Source organism: Dendrobates tinctorius, unplaced genomic scaffold, assembly GCF_039654945.1.
Source record: "Dendrobates tinctorius isolate UK_male_01 unplaced genomic scaffold, ASM3965494v1 ptg000166l, whole genome shotgun sequence".
In the NCBI taxonomy this organism is placed as follows: domain Eukaryota; kingdom Metazoa; phylum Chordata; class Amphibia; order Anura; family Dendrobatidae; genus Dendrobates; species Dendrobates tinctorius.
Genome location: NW_027361833.1, coordinates 5546984 through 5566042, shown reverse-complemented (window position 1 = coordinate 5566042; position 19059 = coordinate 5546984). Strand labels below are relative to the sequence as shown.

Below are 19059 nucleotides of genomic sequence, written 5' to 3'. Positions count from 1 at the left end.
GCTGCAAAAATAAGCAGTGTCACAAATGCACCAAAAGTTCTTTGGAGGGAACATAGCCTTAACCCCTTAATGTCTATGGACATGCATGTCTGTCATGGCATGAGGTAACTTCCCGCACCAGGACAGACTGTGCATGTCATCCCTTGTAAACAGTGAACACGCAGACAGTTGAGTGCCGACAGCTGTCAGGCACAGCAAGGGGTACAAGGACCCTTGCAGTCGGTCCCTGCACCCCAAGCGCTGTGATTGGTCAGTCAATCTGACCGATCAAACACAGCAGCGATCGAGCAGGAGAGGCTGAAATTTCAGCATCTTCTGCCCGATCTCAGTGCAGGAGCTCAGCGCTGCGGGTGGCTGAACTTCCACACTGACAGCTGGGAGCGGCTTTCCCGCCGCCCCCCGTTGTTAACCCCGAGTGCTGCAATCAAGCGCGATCGCAGCATTCAGAGGGGGGAGGCAGAGGGTAGGGGGCTCCCTCTGCCTCAGGTCGGTGTCCCCGCGATGTAATCGCAGGGCCTGACCTGTGCCATGATGATCCGGAGGTGTCATAAGAACCTCCGGGTCATCCACCTACTGAAAGCTGTTGAGACCATGCTCACAGCATGGTTTCAGCAGCTTTCAGCATAGGTATAATGCATTACAATGCTGGAGCATTGTAATGTATTATACCTAAAGTGAAAGTCCCATGAAGGGACAAGGTAAAAAAAAAAACATTTTTAAAAAAATGTAAAAAAAATTAAAAAAATTCCCTAAAAATACACAGTTCTATGTTAAAAAAAATAAACAAACAAATACACGTTTGGTATCGCTGCGTCCGTAAAAATCCCATCTATAAAACTGTCACCCTAGCTAACCCCTTCAGTGAACGTCGAAAGAAAAAAAAAAAAAGTAACACATTATACTTTTTCCAAGCGGTATCATCATACCGCTTGGAAAAAGTGTAATAACACACAATCAAAAAGACGGATATAAATAAACATGGTACCACTGAAAACGTCATCTTGTCCCACAAAAAACGAGCCGCCATACAGCTCAATCAGCGGAAAATAAAATAAAGTTACAGCTCGGAGAATAAAGTGATGCAAAAAAGCCGGGTTACTTACCGGTAATGCTCTTTTAATGAGTCCACGACAGCAGCCACTGGAGGTATCGGATCCGCCCCACTTGGAACAGGAAACCCTACAGGAAGATAAAAAGGGGCGTTCCGCCTTTCCTCCTCAGTTTTGTAATTCAGAGTACCAGGAGGACCGCCAAAGGTTAGGCAATGTCTTTGCTTTTCTAAATTTTACTTATTCATCCTTAGCAGATACACTTTATTATTGATATCTTAGCAGGGAGGGAAGTGAGCGGGTGCTGTCGTGGACTCATTAAAAGAGCATCACCGGTAAGTAATCTGGCTTTTTACCCTTCGCCACGACAGCACCCACTGGAGAGATTCCAGAGACCATCACCTGGGTGGGACTACCGTGCCAAGGCTTCCAAACGGCGGTAGATACCGCGTTCAGCCCTGCACACTTGCAACCTACTTCTACAAGCCCCATATTAGCCTTAAGGTACTGTCACACTTAGCGATGCACCAGCGATCCCGACCAGCGATATGACGCGGTCAGGATCGCTGGTGGATTGCTAAGTGGTCGCTAGTGAGCTGCCATACTGGCAGATCTCACCAGCGACATAGCAGGGGTCGGGGGTCGCTACTTACCTGTCAGACGAGGCGATCCTGACGTCCTCCCGCCAGTGTCCACACGTCGCTCATCTCCACAGCAGGAAGCCCCAGCAGGAAGCTGACAACGAGAAACGGTCCAGGACATTCTCGCGCGATCAGCGATAACCAGCGGGGGAGCGGTCGGAGGCAAGTATCAAACATAGCGATATCGCTAGCAATATCGCTATAACGTCACAAAAACCAGTGACGTTATAGCGATAATGCTAGCGATATCGCTTAGTGTGACAGGCCCTTTAGGCTGCCGGCCTCACCTGCAAGCTACTATTAAATGCCCCATGCGGGCCTTTTGCTACCGGTCTCAGTACAGACATTTTCTACAGGTATATTTTCACACCGGTCTCAGTACAGACATCTTCCACAGGCAAATTGCTTCAGCAATCCAGCGGGAACCTCTCCTCATTTCCTTATGGAATATATTGTATCTAATTGAATTGCCAGCACAGCATGCCTTAAGGGTAGTTGGAAGCCTGCTATATGCCTACACCATATTTGGAAGCAGGAACTTACAAAAAATTATTTTGCTCATGGACATACGTTTGTTCATACTATATAGACAGCAGTCGGACTGACGAAGGCCAAGTGTAGGCCGAAACGTCTTTTTGTAGGACTGCACATAAATAAAAACTTCACCTAAAAAGGACAATTCAGTTGAGTGCCAAGTTACTTTATTATTATTTCACTTGGGTCTGGGTAACCTACTTGTGGACCTTGTGGTAGTGCCACGCTATACTTGACACTATGCCAAGGACAGTCCTGCCAAAGCTTAGGTCAGAAGTTGATGAAAGGTCAAGTCTATAGTGATTATAGAATGTAGAAGGGGTTGACCAAATTGCTGCCTTACATATGGCTTCAATTGGAACGTCTCCCCTCTAGGCCCAGGAGGTTGCCACTGCTCTGGTGGAATGTGCTCTGATGTTCTCCGGAGGCTCTTCATTTTTCGCGGAGTAGGCTAAGCGAATGGCATCCCTGATCTATCGGGAAATGGTGCTCTTCGTGACTCCGTACCGTTTTTTACAGCCTTGAAAAGATATGAACAGAGCCCTACACTGCCTCCAGCTCCTGGACCTCTCAATATATTTTAAGACAGTTCTTCTAACGTCCAAGGTGTGGAATTTCCGCTCCTCCGGAGTGGAGGGGTCTCCAAAGAAGGTCGGGAGAAGTATCTCTTGAGATCTATGGAACCTTGTTGATACCTTAGGCAGGTATGAGGGGTCTGGTTTAAATATTAACCTATCCTGGTATATCTGAAAAAAGGGTGGGTCTATGGATAGGGCTTGGATATCACTCACTCTCCTAGCCGATGTTAGTGCCACTAAGAGGGCCGTTTTGAGTGACAAGCATTTCAGGGATATCGTGTCTATCGGCTCGAAGGGTTCTTCCATAAGAGCGTCTAAGACCAGATTTAAGTCCCATGCAGGGAATGCAGGTATGTGAACCGGAGTTATCCGTTCGCAAGCTGTAATGAATCGTGATATCCACTTATTTCCTGCTATATTATGGCCGTACAGTGCGCCTAATGCGGACACTTGGACTTTCAGCGTGTTTACTGCCAGGCCCAAGTCTTTCCCTTTCTGTAGAAATTCCAAGATAGGAACTATCGGAACTTCTGTGGTATGAGGCGCTGTATGAAACTGCAGGAATTTTTTCCATATCCTTGTATAAATTTGGGTAGTGGACTGCTTCCTGCTCTGTAGGAGCGTAGCAATTAGTGATTCAGAAAACCCCCTCGATCTTAGTAGCTGCCTTTCAAATTCCACACCGTCAAGTGTAAGCTGTCCACTTGGGGGTGGAAAAAATGGCCTTGGGAGAGTAGGTTGGGAATCAAAGGGAGGACCCAAGGATCTGTCACAGACATAATTCGTAGCCATGAGAACCACGGTCTCTTGGACCAGAATGGTGCTATCAAAATTACTCTAGCCTTGTCCTCTCTGATCTTCTGAATGACCTGTGGTAGGAGAATTATCGGAGGGAAGGCATATGCCAGGTTGAACTTCCATGAGTCCTGGAGGGCATCCAGTATGTCTGGATGATCCGACGGGGACATGGAGGCAAACGCTTTTGTCTGTTCTTTTTCGTGGCAAAGAGGTCCACCTGAGGTTGCCCCAATAGAGCTACTATGTCCTTGAAGATTCAGCGATTGAGGCACCACTCCCCTTGCCGAAGTGTGTGTCGGCTTAAGAAGTCTGCCTCCTGGTTGTTCTCTCTCCTGATATGAAGGGCCGAGAGGGACAACAAATAACTTTCGGCTAAGTTTAAGATTCTTGCCCGCAGAAGACATCAGAGTCTCTGATCGAGTACCTCCCTGTCTGTTTATGTAGGCCACTGTAGTGGTGTTGTCCAATAAGATCCTGACATGCTTCAGTTGGAGCTGTGGAAGAAAATGGTGTACAGCATAAAATACCACTGTCAGTTCTTTTAGATTAGACGAGTAGCCTAGTTCATCTCCATTCCACCTTCAATGACAAAAGCTATTCCCCATATCTGCTTCCCAGCCATGGGGGCTAGCATCGGTGGATAGGATACAAGATGGTACTATGACCCATGGGACTCCTGTGGACAGATGGTTATCATCTAGCCACCATTCTAGAGAAGCCAAGACCTCCTGTGACAAGGTTATCTTGCTCTCGAGGTGACCACTATGTCGCCTGTCCTCTTGGAGGATCTGATGCTGCAGTGTGCAGACGTGATAATGGGCCCACCAGACTGCCGGGCCACAGGAAATGAGTGATCCCAATAGCGACATTGCCCCTCTCAGAGACATACGTGGTCTACTTATGGCTGCCTCCACCTTCTCTTTTGTGAGTGTAATTTTTACCTGAGGGAGTAGACATCTCTGGGTTGTGGAGTCTAACTGGAACCCTAAGAACATCTGAAGGGAATGCGGAACGAGTCTGGATTTCTGGAAATTGATGATCCAGCCTAGATCCTGCAAAGATGAGACCGTGTCAGCCACACGTCTGGTACACTGGGTGACCAAGTTTCCGATAATTAAGAAGTCATCCAGATAAGGCACGATTAGAGTGTCTCTCTGACGAAGATAGGCCACCACCTCTGCCATCACTTTGGTGAAGATTCTTGGCGCCGTAGAGGCCGAAAGGCATGGCGGTATACTGAAAATGATAGATCTTGCCTTTGAATACCACCGCGACCCTTAGGTACCTTTGGTATCTATCATGAATAGGAAGATGATAGTAAGCATCCTTCAAGTCAATCCCCGCCATTATACAGTTTGGAAAGAGAAGTTTTATGGTGGATCTGATTGATTCGATTTTAAACTTATAATTTTTTATAAACGTATTAAGCTTCCTCAAATTTATAATTGTCCTAAACGTACCATCTGGTTTGGAAATTAAAAATAAAGGAGAGTAGAACCCTCTACCCTCTTGTCCCTCTGGGACTTCTGCTAAAACCCCCTTGGATAGTAGGCTCTGAATTTCTACTTCGAGGGCCTTTTGTTGTACTATAGAGTTAAGGCGGGTTATGAGAAAGAAATCATAAGGGATTTGAAGGAATTCTATTTTCATTTCCTCTTTAATTAAACTTAGGATCCATGGACTCGAAGTTATTTGTTCCCTTTTTGAAGAAAAATTTTTTAGTCTACCCCCTACTGGGAGGACTGATTTTTTTAGTATTTATTTTACTTTCTGAATGTTGAACCTCTAAACATGCTACCCTTTTGCTTTTCTTCCTTTGTGGGCCATCTATTTGATCTATCCGCTTGTCTCCTTCTTCCAAACGGTCGCCTTTCAAAGGTTCTCCTGTAGAAAGGGATAGAAGAATCAGGGAAGGCCTTCTTCCTTTCTTTCGCTTTTGGCAAGTATGTAATCTAGGGCTTTCCCAAAGAGAAACTCACCCTCGCATGGGGTTGCGCAAATCTTACATTTTGATTGCGCGTCCCCCTTCCAGCTCTTCATCCATAGTGCTCGCCTGGTGTTGTTTACAAGACCAGCTGATCTCGCTGCCAGCCGCAGAGTGTCTGATGCATCGGCCATGAAGGCTGCCGCCCCTCTAATTAATGGAATAGCAGCCCGTAGTTTTTTCCTAGACACCTTCTGCTTGATTTGTTGATCCAATTGGTCCAACCACACGAGCATAGACCTGGCGGTGCATGTGCTGGCTACTGCTGGCTTAAAAATGCCTGTGGTGGACTCCCAAGACCTTTTTAATGATGACTCCTCTTTACAATCTAGCGGATCCGCCAATAAGCATGCGTTCTCTACTGGAATAGTAGACTGCTTCGAGGTAGAGGCTACAACAGCATCAACCTTAGGAACTTTGGTCCATTTTAATAGCTTGTCATCGCTAAATGGATACTTCCTCTTTGAGGCTGATGGGAGAAAACTTCTTTGATCGTGTTTTTCCCACTCTCTCTTTAATAGGTCCTCAGCTGCCGGTATTACTGGAAACGCTCTCCTTTTCCGCCAACCCCGCAAACATTACTTCTTGTGCGGTTTGGGCGCCCCTTGTTTCCTCACACCCCATAGTGTTCCTCACAGATTTGACTAGGTTATCCACACTATCCAGGAGAAAACAAGATCATCCCTCAATGTCTGATGATGATGATGTCGATGATGCGAGTGAAGAATCAGAGATTATCCCCTGTTCTTCCTCTGATTCTGAGCTGAGGGTCACCTGTTTTTTTGCTCCTAGCTTCTGAGGGAGTACTGGCACGGGTGATAGCCTGTATTTCCTCCCTAATTATAGCCCGAATGTCCTTTGAAGACACTGCCGACTCTTGTCTAGTCTCTCTGGTGCATTGCTTAGAGAGCTTTTTGGGGTAGGAGTCAGGGAGAGGCTCAGTGCATAAAGCGCATTCTTTATGTTTGGATTTCTCTTTTTTCTTCGCCTGGAAGAGGGGAGACATGGTGAAAGGAGGGGGGGGAAGGAGGGGTCAGCTTAATAGGTCGAGTATATATATATTGCACACTCACCCAGTGAAGCTTTTTATTACCGGATCAGATGGCTGAGATCCTGTCCCATGTCTTGACTCTCCCGCCTCGCTCCTGTGGGTGGTGTCTGTCCTGGTAGCACGGTCCCTGGAGGAGCTGCCCCCCCGCAGAGTCTCCTGCTGGAGCGTGTACTTCCGCTGGGGATGACATGGCATCCTGCCGCTAAGCTGGGTCGCTTGTTTAAAAAGATCTCTTTTTTTTTCCCTCCCGGAAGTCGCTCCTCCTCCCCGGGTTCACCGCGCATGCGCCGTTGCTCTCCTCAGCCATCATGTCCCGGAAGTTACGCATTACTTCCGGGGCCTAGGAGCATCTGCGCCGGCCGGCTACCGCGCCGCCGCTTTTGTATGCGGCCCGCGCTTCTCCCGACGCTGCTGCCACAGCTGCCTCTTTCCTTTTCTTTTCTCTTCGCGCCAGTGGCGCACTCACCGCTTCCCGCAGCGGTGGCTCCTGCGTGCTTGGTGCCACCTGGCGCGCCCCTAGGTGAGACCGGGCGGCCCTTCCCGGACCCGGTCATCACCTCTAGCCATCAGACGAGGGGGGAGCCGTCTAACGGAGTCTCCCCCGACGCTGCTTCCAGACCGCAGACCCTGCCGTTTTCACGGACACCGCGCAGGCGGCGTGCATATGGCCCAGGTACGTCTTCCTGAAGGATCAATCCTGAGGTTCCCTGGGAACAGGAAACCAAAACTGAGAAGGAAAGGCGGACCGCCCCATTTTATCTTCCTGTAGGGTTTCCTGTTCCAAGTGGGGCAGATCCGATACCTCCAGTGGGTGCTGTCATGGCGAAGGGTAAAATAATTATTTTTTTCAATACAAGTTTTTATTGTGTAAAAAACACCAAAACATAAAAAAAGATATAAATGAGGTATCGCTGTAATCGTAGTGACCCGAAGAATAAAGCTGCCATACTAATTTTACCACATGCGGAACGGAGGAAAAAAAAAAATTCCTGAATTGTTTAGTTTTTGTTCATTCTGCCTCCACAAAAAAATCGGAATAGAAAGCGATAAAAAAAAAACGTTATGTGCCCAAAAATGGTACCAATAAAAACGTCAGCTTGTCCAGCAAAAAACAAGCCCACACACGACTCTGTCGGCCGGAAAACGTAAAATTATAGCTCTCAAAATACGGCAATGCAAAAATTTCTTACAAAAAAATTCTTAAAAAAAAAAAAGCAAGCGTCTTTTAGTGTGTGACAGAAGCTAAACAAAAAAAGGATATAAATCTGGTATCGCTGTAATCGCACCGACCCGAAGAATAAAGTCGCAATATCACTAATACCGCATGAGGAACGGCATAAAAAATAAAACCAATTCTTCACCTTTTGTGGATTTGTGCATTCTGCCTCCCAAGGATCGTAGTAATGCGATCACAGTGGTTCCCCCCTACATATGGGGTATCAGCGTACTCAGGACAAATTGCACAACAACTTTTGGGGTCTAATATCTCCTGTTACGCTTGTGAAAATAAAAATTTTGGGGAAAAAAGATAATTTTTGTGGAAAAAAAATATGATTATTTTATTTTTACGGCTCTACGTTATAAACTTCTGTGAAGCATTTGGGGGTTCAAAGTGCTCACCACAAATCTAGATAAGTTCCTTAAGGGGTCTAGTCTCCAAAATGGTGTTACTTGTGGGGGGTTTTCACTGTTCAGGCACATCAGGGGCTCTCCAAACGCGACATGGTGTCCAATCTCAATTCCAGCCAAAAAAGTCAAATGGCGCTGCTTCCCTTCCGAGCTCTGCCATTTGCCCAAATAGTGATTTACCCCCACATATGGGGTATCAGCATACTCAGGACAAATTGCACAATAACTTTTGGAGTCCTGTTACCCTTGGGGAATTAAAAATTGGGGATGAAAAGATCACTTTTGGGGAAAAAATATGATTTTTTAATTTTACAGCTCTACGTTATAAGGTTCTGTGAAGCCCTTGGGGGTTCAAAGTGCTCACCACACATTTAGATAAGTTCCTTGGGGGGTCTAGTTTCTAAAATGGGGTCACCTATGGGGAGTTTCCACTGTTTAGGTACATAAGGGCCTCCACAAACGCGACATGGCGTCCGCTCGCGATTCAGCTAATTTGACATTCAAAATCTCAAATGATGCTCCTTCCCTTCTGACCACTACCATGCGCCTAAAGATTGGTCTTCCTCCACACATGGGGTATCGGTGTACTCAGGAGAAATTGCACAACAAATATTGTGATTAATTTTTTCCTGAAACCCTTGACAAAATTAAAAAAAAATTGTGTCCAAAGAAAAATTTTGGGGGAAAAAAGTTAAATGTTAAATGGTTCCTTCTACATTGCTTCAATTCTTGTGAAGTACCTAAAGGGTTAATAAACTTCTTGAAAGTGGTTGGGGTGCAGTTTTTAGAATGGTGTCACTTTTGGGTATTTTTTGTCATATTACTTCAAATGTGAGGTGGTCCTTAAAAGAAAAAATTTTGTTGTAAAAATGAGAAATCGCTGGTCAACTTTTAACCCTTATAACATACTAACAAAAAAAAAAATTTGGATCCAAAATTGTGCTGATGTGAAGTAGACATGTGGGAAACGTTATTTATTAACTAATTTTTGTGACATATCTCTGATTTAAGGGCATAAAAATTAAAAGTTTGAATTTTGAAAATTTTCACCATATTTCCGTTTTTTTAATACTCGTAAATAAAAGCAAGTTATATCGAAGAGATTTTACCACTAACATGAAGTACAATATGTCACGAAAAAACAATGTCAGAATCAGCGGGATCTGTTGAAGTGTTCCAGAGTTATAAGCACATAAAGTGACAGTGGTCTGATTTCAAAATTAAGGCCTGATCATTAACCTGCAAAATGGCTTGGTCATTAAGCGGTTAAAGGGGACGAATGGCCTTTTTTGATGTTAGGACCAAAATGTAAAGAGCTTCCATACATATTAGAAAAAAGTGGGCAACAATGATCATTCATAAGTTTAAAAAAAAAAAAAACCCATCTCCGTCCATATTAGGGGTTTTTCAGCCAATGATGCAGTCGGTGCTTATTGAAAAATCCTAAAATACTTATAGGTTAGATTGATGTTTGGAATGATGACTGTCCATGTAGAGTGATGCCCAACCAATGAACAATCCTTCATTCAGCTCAACATTGATCGTTATGGCTGAAAGCGGTCATTTCATCCAACTTTTATATTAGGTGTATGTGGTGCTGCAACCAATCCCAAGGGCAGCAATAAAACTTATACAAGCACTGTGTGTCAGACCACTGCTATAAATGTTAATGTGAGGTGAGGTACTTTGCTAACATTCTTGTAAAACCTAAACGTGTAAGAGCCATCCAACCATGTCCAAGGTAGCATAATAAAAACTTACTGGGTAAGAGGACTGAATAAGGATGCTGAGCCCTGGAGGGGATGACTACCACCCCCCAAGAATGTATACATATTGAAAGTCCATGCTAGTAATATATGAAAGGACATGGTCCTACTTCCTGGACTTTAAAGAGAATCTGTCAGAATGATCCCCCCTCCCTCCCTAAACTGTTTATGCGGTCCTGTTCTTCTGAAAGATACTGCCTAATGCAGGGCTGTGGAGTCGGTGCTCATTTTGGTGGAGTCGGAGTCGGTATAAAATGGACCGACTCCTAAAATAATAAATTGGGTACAGTAGTTCAATGCAGAATATGCTGAATATTTTTTCATAGGAATTTGGGAAAGTTATGAAATGTCCTATAAATGACTGTTCTATTCCTGATCTAAGGCTACATTCACACACAGCGTTTTTCCTGCGTTTTTTGAGGATACGTTTTTCAGTTGCAAAAGCAGATCAGCTTTTCAAAAAACCGTATCACCTGAAAGGTTTTTGAGCTCATAGATAATGTTTTCAATAGCAAAAGCAGATTAGAAATCTGCTCTATCTATATATCCATATCTGTCTATCCATATCATATCTGTACCAAAAAGAATGAAAGCCGGACAGCACACAGACTAAGGCCGGGATCACACTGGCGATTTAAACGGCCGAGTTTCGCATGGTAATACACGGCGCTGCCGCCGGGACTCAGGAGCGGGGCGTGCGGCCGCATAGCAATACATGGAGCTGCACGCCCCGCTCCTGAGTCCCGGCGGCAGCGCCGTGTATTACCATGCGAAACTCGGCCGTTTAAATCGCCAGTGTGATCCCGGCCTAACACTCCTTTTTTTTTTTAGCACCAGCCAGGTACACCTCATGGCTGCCCAAAATGACGCCCATCACAGGCATTGCTCATCTTCAGTAACATCAACATCAACTGATAGTTGGAATAAATAGACTGCATTCATCACCACATCTTCTTAAGGTTCAGGCTTTATTTTCAAGTGTAGGGGTGTGAAGTATGAGGTTCTGCAGCAGCTGAGGTGTGCAGAATGAAATTCTGCGGAACAGTATGAGATTCTGCCCCCCCCCCAGGTTTGATTCTGGCTACGCCCATAGTGTGATAAGAAATAGTGTGTATATATTATATATACACACACACACAACGGAAAAGCAAAGTCCAGCAATAACGTGAGCACTCCAGGGTGCTGTTAAAAATGTTTTCTTTTTTTTTATTCATAAATCCATTAAAATAAAATATAATGGTCCAAGCAGTTCAGAACAGCAATAACGCAGGAAAGTAGTGCAGATAGGACTACGCGTTTTTGGACCGTGAAGAAGGCGGGTTTTATTTCTACTACCACAGTTTTCAAGCTTTGAAAAGTTGCTAAATTTGGTGCCAAAATTAGCAAAATGAGTCATGGCCAGCCACTGTGTGTCACATTCAATATAATCCACTGGCATAAATTGCAGCCGAAATTAAGTTTGGCGCTTCTTATTCCAGCAAGCTTGTGAAATGCCTGCCTTTGCTCCCCAAGCCATTTACTTTTTGGAACAGCAGAGAGTAATGTTGTGCTCAATGTGATGAAGACACAAGGACAGTTACCAGGCAGTGACCCCAAACTTCCTTCTTTAACTGCTCAGCTACTGGCAAGAATCACCGAGACTGAAGGCATTTAGGAGACCCGGAGCCACCGTGCAGGGAGCATGTGCTTTCCATTTATTCTACTGTTGTCGAAAATAGATATTTTTCCTCCACATGGCAGATTGAAAAAGATATTGGTTTTCCATTCCGCTACTTTCAGATACATTCTTATAAATGCATGTACAATCTGAAAATCCAATGAAAATAGTCTTCTCATGTGTTACAGATACGTCCGTATTTCTGAAGTCTGCCATCTCAGGCCACCCCGATTTCCAGACGAGACTCTGGAAACACAACCATTTTTTGGCAATGCTCAGAAATTTCTGTTTTTTTACAATAAATTCCAAGATTATGGCCAAAACTGCATTTCTACTTTTTTGATGGGAGGTACACAAACAACAGATTTTGCCTATACAATACGACATCACAGCCATTAACCAAACGAATAGAAAACCACTCACGCCTATGACAATTTGCTTACAAACTTATGTCGCCTTTCCAGAAATCTCTTGAGCACTGTCAAAAAGACCTGAGCACTTTATAGAGCCACATCAGTCTGGAAACCACTGGTGATCCAATCGGATTGACTACCCCCCCCCCAGTGATATGCTTCTCAAGTGTAATCAGTCATATAAGCTGGATTTTCCCCTATATATCACCTACATTTGAAACAGCAGCAGCATAATGTATATTATTTATTACATTTAACAATAAATTGTAATGTTTTCCATAATAATGTTCTACAAGTCAATCTCACATTAATGGAGATAAACTCCAGTAATTGGCAGCAGCCACGAATAAAGCAGAGAGTTGTGGGGGTCTGCTCCACAAACGACTTACAACCACTATCGGAACATAGTTCAGCTGATCTGTGGAAGCGCCATGTCAAACGCCCACCGATTGCATACTCATGATATATAGGACAGCTGATCAGTTTAGCCACAGATAACCCTTTTTTTAATACAGATTTAAAATTAAAAAAAAAATAAACTATTGACAACACCAAAGCATGTTTCATTGAGAAAAATGCCAAAGGTTATAAAAAAAAAAAACAGCCGCCTAGAAAAACACTATGGCTAAGTGCACACGTAGCAGAAAATTTCTGCTCAAAAACCTGACTCCCTTCCCAGAAACTGCTCCTTTTTTGTCTGAGCGTTTTCGTCGCGGTTTTGATGTGTTTTTTTCTGGCGCTTTTTCAAAACGCATAGAACTAGCCAGAAACGCGGAAAAATCCGTGAAATTAATGAGCATGCTGCGTTTTTTACAGCGATGCGTTTTTTTCACGGTAAAAAACGCATCAATATGCACAAAAAGTGCAAAATGCATAGAAATTAATGGGAAGCTTATTTTTAGCGGATTTATTGGCAAAACCGCTAAAAAAACGCTGTGTGAGAACACAGCCTAACTGATACTATTAGGGCATGTTGATACAGTACGAATGCAGGAATGTTTTGCTTTTTTAAATAGTATGTATCAACAGTGAGTGGCCTCCAAGAGTGAACCTGAAGAAGAATGGTCAGGTAACTTCTTTTAACAGCTTCAAATTTTTGGAAGTCAGAAGCATTAAAAAGAAGATCAAAAAGATGCAACATGCGCACAGCAAGTCAATGTTACATTGCTATACATATGTTCATTCTTTCGGCATTTTTCCAGTGCTTTATCAGGCAGGATAATAATTGCATAAATTGACACAGCGGTGCACCAACCACTCACTTTGCATGAAATGAAGTTAGATCCTATTCAAGTGAGTGCTGCCAAGCCCTGAAAAACTTGGCGAGGATGAAGCGCTACTATGCGATTGTGATTTTCCTTCCTTCTCAGGATCAGCAGCAGTTCCAGGATATACCATCACATTATAACATTGGACTATCCCTTTAACTGTAATAGAAAGCTATTAGAGATCATATGTTGTAGTGGTAAACATTCTGATACATGTCGGCACCAGTGACATGAGCTGGTATGACAACGCAGCTTGCTGCTATGCTGTCACTTAAAGTACATCTGCTCTATACGTGGATCTAAGATAATGTTGACTACCTCAAGAAAACCAATTCAGTAAACGTGACAGAGAGAAAATAAACTTCTGAAGCATACAAGAGGAGACTGTAATTATCAGAGGCGGATGTGGAGGTGCTTTTTACTTGCTTCATGGCAGTGATACACAGCATGCCCCTGAAAACTCAGGAATGAGCTGAATACGAATGTACCACTTAGCTGTGGTCCTGTCAATGGAAGTAATATCCTGGCACCCATCCTAGGTAAAGTCCTCAAAGCAAAACATACGCTCCCCTAATTTAAGCCATTTACAAGAAAGAGAAAATGGTGACCTTGAGATTTAATAACACTGAAGGTTCCTTGAGCAGAGTAGGTTTGGGAGAAAACAACAACCAGACCATCCAGAAATAACTTTCTGTACCGCTGGTGGGTGTGAACCCACTGTACCACTTGTCCGGCTTACCCTGGAGAGGCGTGACAGTGTATACAGAGTCTTCACTAGGGCCTATGACGGGGAGGCTAGACTGGACTGCTGGTAGACACCAGGTACCACTCCAGGGCAGTCTCCCGGGGCAGAAAGGTCAGAGGCGCAGGTATGAGGTGCAGGAAGGCGAGACAAAAGCGTAGTCAGACGGTTCCGAGGTCGGGGCAGGCAGCATGGATTCACAATACAAAGTCAAGGATGGAGAAGTCAAACTGAGCGGGTAAACAAGCCAGGTCAATAACAAGAGACAGAATACCGTTATGCATAAACAGGTGAAAGCAGGATAGGAACCACAGATCCTGCAAGGAGTGGTGGGAATGACTGCCTAATATATGTCCTGCTGGTACAGGATAGGTCAGGGAACCTAATCTGTGCAGGACAAAGAAAGGTTAAATTCCTGCAGAGACTGGACATGCCCCCCTAAAGCCAAATGGAAACCACATGCAGCAGTGTTGAGGAATGCTGCAAGAGGTAAACTCAGCAAGACAGCCCAATACAAGAAGCCACGTGGTGGCCACAGTGAGTAAGGAGGTGCTGAGGAGGCTTGCAAGTTACCGCCGTGACAGTATCCCCCATTCTTCCTTGGCCAGACAGAGAAGCTTCCTCAAGATGACAGGGGCAGATATTTTCCACAGGTCCAAAGCACTTCAATCCACCAAATAGAAGCTCCTCCTCTGAACATTTCTTAGTATGCATGATGTCCTTAACCTCAAAGAAGTCCGAGACACCCTCAGGAACAGAAGTAGTAAATTAACTTTGGGGCTGTGAGAAGCGATTGAATACCACGGTCTTCAGGAGGGAAATATGAAAGGCATTTGGGATCCATAGATTCACAGGAAGTTGAAGACAGTAGGTGACCGGATAGAGATGATCAGAGACTATGTGAAGAGAACGACCGTGGAGACTAAATACATGATGGAAGAACTGCGTGACGAGCTAATGAGCGGAGGGAAGACTAGCCAGGGGTATGACATGAGTTATCCAGGAGAATTGATCCACCACAACCCAAATGGTGTTGTAACCTTCAGAAAGAGACAGGTCTGTGATGAAGTACAAAGCAATGCGGGGGCAGATATCTTCTGCAGATCCAAAGCATTTCAGTCCACCACAACCCAAATGGTGTAGTAACCCTCAGAAAGAGGCAGGTCCATGATGAAGTACATAGCAATGCAATATGTTGCCAGGTAGCAGAAGGAACCAGCAGAGGCTAGAGCAAACCAGCAGGCTTATCCCTGGAAGACTTGTTTCAGGCACACTGAATAAGGGTATGGTTCCCACGGGCAGAAACGGGCAGCGTTTTTGATACAGCACATGTCCGCTCCGTCCAAAGCGCTGCCGGCTTTTGAACGCCGGTGGTTCTGCATGTGTTCATTTAACCATGCGGAATCACCGCGTCCTATACATTGGACGGTGACATCTATCTTGCGGAGACTGAGCATCTTCGCAAGATATAGACATGCTGTGGTCTGGAAAGATGAGCCGCATGTCTGTTTACGCTGGGAAGCCGGAGGCATCCTGGCACATATAGTGGAGATGGGATTTCATGAAATCCCATTCACTATGCTGAAACATCTGGCTGCTGCGAGTTGGACACTGCGGATGTACGCAGCATCCAACCCGTAGCGTTTACTGGCCGTGGTAACATACCGTAAGAGATTATGAAGTCCCAGACATTCTTGACCAGCGAGGGCCACAACAAGCGGTAAGCAATGGACTCCTTGGACTTATACATGCCCATATGACCAGCCAACTCGGATTTTTGGCAAAGGAACAAAAAACTCTCCTCCTCCCAGCAGCGGGGACAAAGGATTTGTCTGGTAGAATGTCTTTAAAAAGGACAGGGGCTGCTTCAATAATCCTGGCAGGGTCAATGAGATGCTGAGGCTCCTCCATGGAATCAGACAAACCAAATGCTTGAGAGAGGGCATCAGCTTTGACATTCATCTCTGCTGGACAGAAGTGTAATTTGAAGTTAAAACGTGCCAAGAAGAATGCCCACCTGGCTTGACGAGGATTCAACCGTTGGGTGGACTTTAGGAAGGTCAGATTTTTATGTTTTGTGCATATTGTAACCAGAGATCTCACACCCTCCAGTAGATATCGCCATTGCTTGAGCCCCATCTTGATAGTTAGAAGCTCATGATCCCAAACGGTACAATTTCACTCAGCCGGCAAAAACAAATTGTCTCCAAGAGACACTGAACAACTTGATGGGTGTGTTGTTTGTGGGAAGATAGATCAGAGGAGAATAGCAGAATATCGTCCAAATACACAACCATGGAAACAAAGTGGAGATCCTGGAAGATGTCATCAACGAACTCTTGAAACACTGGTGGGTGCATTATACAGCCCAAAGGAGATGACGAGATACTCATAGTGACCGTCACTGGTAATAAAGGCCATTTTCCATTTGTTATCCTTACGGATAAGAATCAAGTAGTAAGCCCTTCCAGACCTAATTTAGAGAAGATCTTAGCGCCACAGATTCTGTCAAAAAGCTCAGAAATAAAAAGGCAGGAGATACTCTTTTTTTTTTTTTTAAAGTGATTTAGTTAAGCTCTGGAGAGCAATTATTCTGACGTAGGTCATTTCTCCGGTAAACCATATGTGTTGGAGTTTTGCAATCTCACAGGAGACTGGCAAACAAAATATCTCTTGGCTCCACAGTACATATAAATGTTCTTTATGTACCTCCGCTGTTGTTCCTGTTCAGAATGTCTGGCCCACTCAACCTGAAACAACTCAGTGGCTGGTGGTGCGACTTGTGGTAGCAAAGGAAACTAGAAGTTAGGAGCTAGTCTGGGTGGCCTTCTGGCATGAGGAAATGCTGAAGCTTGTTCCTGACCTAGCTAATGGAAGCAAATATGTATCCTAGTGGCCAGGTGTATAAGGGGGTTAAGCGAGGAGGGCATATCTCCGCCAGCCAACTTATCCTTGACTCAACCAGACAGATCCTGTCAGAAGATCGCAACTTCATTCTAAGCCAGCTCTGCTGCCAAGGTATGGAAGTGTAAGGCATACTGGGTCATGGTATCCATGCTCTGCCTTAGAGATAACAGGGATGAAGCAGCAGAGGAGGGAAGGCCTGCAACCTTGAAAACCGCACAGAACATTTCAAGGAACCTCCCAACACTGCAGGTCTTTGCACCTCCACACTCCCAAAAAGGGTTTCCCAAAGCCAGGGCTTATCCAGACAGACCTTCTTGGTCTGGTACAAAGGAAAGAGGTGAGCATGAAGAAGCTCTAACACTGATTAATGAAACCGCAGCTCTCCTTGGGGCCTACATCACAGCAGAAATTTAGTAGAAACTGTAGCTTAGAAGTACCACCAGAAACTGGAGCAGTAGGAGCTACCCTCAGAGAGGCTGACTGTCCAGATGTGGTGGAAGAGGATGACAAGGAGGATGTTGCGGTGGAGAGATCCTGCAACTGGGTAGCCACAACATTGATGGCCTGCAACAGCTGATCCTGACACACTGAAAGCAGACCTTCTTGTACAGTATTTGTACACTTAAGTTGGGGTCCCTAGGTACCATTTTGTCAGCAGGGTCCATGGCCCTAACTGAATGTAAAGCTGGTGGGATTTTGTCCCATGGGCAAGGCCTATCCTGGAGGGGCAGTCACCAGGACTGCAACAGCTGATGGGTGGGTCAGAGGCATGGGTATAAGGCACAGGAGGGCGAGAAAAGCATACTCAGGCGGTCTGAGGTCAGGGCACTCAGCATGGGTTGGGTTCACAATACAAAGCCGGAGTCAGGGATAGCGACGTCAAACACAGCAAGTAAACAGGCCTGGTGGATAACAGGAGATAAAATACGGAGCTATGCATAAACAGGAGCTAGCAGGCTAGGAACCAACGTTACAGCAAGGAGTAGTGGGAGGAGCTGACTAATACAGCTCTGGCAAAAATTAAGAGACCACTGCAAAATTTTCAGTTTGTCTGATTTTTCTCTTTATAGGTATAACTGAGTAAAATGTAAATTGCTCTTTTATTCTATAAACTACTAACTTGTCTTCGAATTTCCAAGCACTAAATTTTGTATTTATTTTCAGAAAATGAGAAATGGTCAAAAGAACAAAAAAAAAAAAAAAAAAAAACGAAGTGCTTGCAGACCTCAAATAATGCTAAGAAAACAAGTTCATAATCAGAGTTCAGAAATCAATATTTTGTGGAATAACCATGATTTTTAATCACAGTTTTCATGTGTCTTGGCATGGTTTCCACCAGTCTTTCACACTGCTTTTGAGTGACCTTATGCCACTCCTGGTACAAAAATTTAATCATTTTTTCTTTGTTTGATGGCTTGTGACTATCGATCTTCCTCTTGTTTACATTCCAGAGGTTTTCAATGGGGCTCAGGTCTGGAGAGTGGGCTGGCCATGACAGGGATTTGATGTGGTGGTCCTTCATTCACACATTGATTGACCTAGCTGTGTGGCATGGCGCATTGTCCTGCTGGAAAAACCAGTCCTCAGAGTTGGGGAACATTGAAGGAACAGAAGGAATCAACTGATTATCCAGGATAACCTTGTATACGGCTTGATTCATACGTCCTTCGCAAAGATTAACCTGCCAAATTCCAGCCTTGCTGAAGCATCCACAGATCATCACCAATCCTCCACCAAATTTCACAGTGGGTGCAAGACACTGTAGCTTGTACGCCTCTTCAGGTCTCAGTCTAACCATTAGACGAACAGGTGTTGGGCAAAGCTGAAAATTAGACTCAGAGAAAATTACCTTACTCCAGTCCTCTATGGTCCAATCCTTATGGTCTTTGGTAAACTTCAGCATGGTCTGCTTTGCTTCTCATTGATGAAAGGCTTTTTTCTAGCTTTACATGACTTGAGCCCTACCTCTAGGAGCCTGTTACGAACTGTTCTTGCCGTGCACTTCACCCCAGCTGCCATTTGCCATTCGTTTTGTAGGTCAC

The 19059-nt window shown here is 44.7% G+C and overlaps 1 protein-coding gene across 1 annotated transcript in view; it reads right to left on the bottom strand.

The window, feature by feature from the left end:
* Nucleotides 1–19059, bottom strand: part of MRPS9 (mitochondrial ribosomal protein S9) — a 164457-nt gene that overhangs the window by 130530 nt on the left and 14868 nt on the right. The gene's annotated exons all lie outside the window — the stretch shown is intronic.